This window comes from Ostrea edulis, chromosome 10 (genome assembly GCF_947568905.1).
Source record: "Ostrea edulis chromosome 10, xbOstEdul1.1, whole genome shotgun sequence".
NCBI classification, from domain to species: Eukaryota; Metazoa; Mollusca; class Bivalvia; order Ostreida; family Ostreidae; genus Ostrea; species Ostrea edulis.
In genome coordinates this window covers 26595536-26597182 of record NC_079173.1, presented here as the reverse complement: position 1 = coordinate 26597182, position 1647 = coordinate 26595536, and the positions used below count along the sequence as shown (strand labels likewise).

The 1647-nt window shown below is 36.3% G+C and overlaps 1 protein-coding gene across 1 annotated transcript in view; it reads right to left on the bottom strand.

Moving 5' to 3' along the window:
- Positions 1-1388, bottom strand: part of LOC125650616 (uncharacterized) — a 4402-nt gene extending 3014 nt beyond the window's left edge. Inside the window, exon 1 of the mRNA XM_048879058.2 lies at positions 1-1388. This exon is cut by the window's left edge and continues 889 nt beyond it. The gene's annotated coding sequence lies outside the window, so the exon portion shown is untranslated.
- Positions 1389-1647: the final 259 nt, after the last annotated feature.

The following is a 1647-nucleotide window of genomic DNA, read 5'->3' as shown; positions in this document are numbered from 1 at the left end:
GAAAACAGTGGCGGATCTGGTTCTTTATTTTGAAGACATTGAATGTTTAAAGACCGAGGAAATAAGCACCGTCTTCAATTTTACCTGGTCTGTAAACCCCTGTCAATCAGGAGAAATTTAGCTTCAGATTGGATGCTAGAAATTGATGGACATTTAGTTACTAATCCGTGTGTATACATTGTCCACCTCGTCTCTCGATCGAGGCGTCCGTGAAATCTTTTGATGTTTACCGCGTAGTATGCCAGCTCAATAGAGAAAGTTTTGATAAGAAAATTATGGCTTTGTATTACATCTATAGTCACAAAATATAATGTATTGAGTAGAAAATCTTACATATAATTACATCAATTATAATAAATTATGATGGGTTGTGTTTAGGAAGAGGTGCGATAGAAAATTATGGATGGTTAGAACATAATTTACATGAACATGGAATTTATGCTCAAGAGACTGTACCGACTCTCATTGGAAATGTCGTGTTTATATATTATTATCAAAATTGTAATTATGCGTAAATACGTCATTAAAATTCCGTTTATATTCAGTTGAAATTTTATCAGCGTCATTTTACGACGAAACATGGCAACAAAAGTAACCGCAACTCTATCAGAAGAGAAATTATCCGCTGTAAGGGCCCTTTTTGCATACAATGGTTGGGATTGGGATGCCGAGGAAGAAGAAGTTATATCTGAGGAAGTACCCTCTTCGCCTGGACAAGCTATTGAGGGAAATGCTGGAAGAGCTGAATGTCCCACTGTTGCTGTAGGCCGTGCGTTATGGACGAGTCGCACAGACAACTTTGGTGGCCAGAAAATCCCGGTGTGCCGTCCAGAAAAAATAAATCTAACAGAAAAAAACTTTATAAGAAATTCTGGACTATGTTGAGTCATCGTGGGGTGTGGAACGATGATCATTATATCGCCAGAAAATCCGCCGCAGTACGAAGGGATTCTCGTAGGAATCTGTATGTTTGGTAGACGCACGGATACCAATCTCTCATACAGAGTTGTCGATCCTTACAGTGCTCTGTGAGCTTTATATGGTTTATTTCACAACCTTTCCGCAGCATTTCTTCTAACGTTTGGTGAAAATGGGGGCTGGTCATTCTTGACAAAACCTCAAAATAGCTATTCCCTAAGCTAAAACACGTAATTACTTAGTTCTACTTATAGACGAAATCTACGGTGTAGGCCTATCTAGAGCAAAAACGGGACTGAAATATAGTTGATCATATATTTAAATAGAGTCAAGTCGTTATATACAGTTTTTAGGAAACAATCTGCAATTTTTTACCTAATAACTCTGAAATTCTGGAAGAAAAACGTCTCTCGTGAGTTGTCTGGAAAAACTCGTATCGATGAATCCGGTCCGTTTACGGTTTTGAGTTTAAAATTGTTTACACATGAACAACTATTCTATTAATTATTAATATGAGGAAGATAGCAAACCAAGAAAAGTTTTATTAAGACAATTATTATGTATTCAGACAACCATATTGTCTAGATATAGTCGTGGTTTAGGTTCTTGCTCATCGTAAAAACAACTCAATACAAATGCATGAAAATCGATAAATTTCCAATGTTTTCCAATTTATACTAAAATTGGAGCCCAATATCATGCTAAAGCAAAAATGTTTGGTAAAAATAA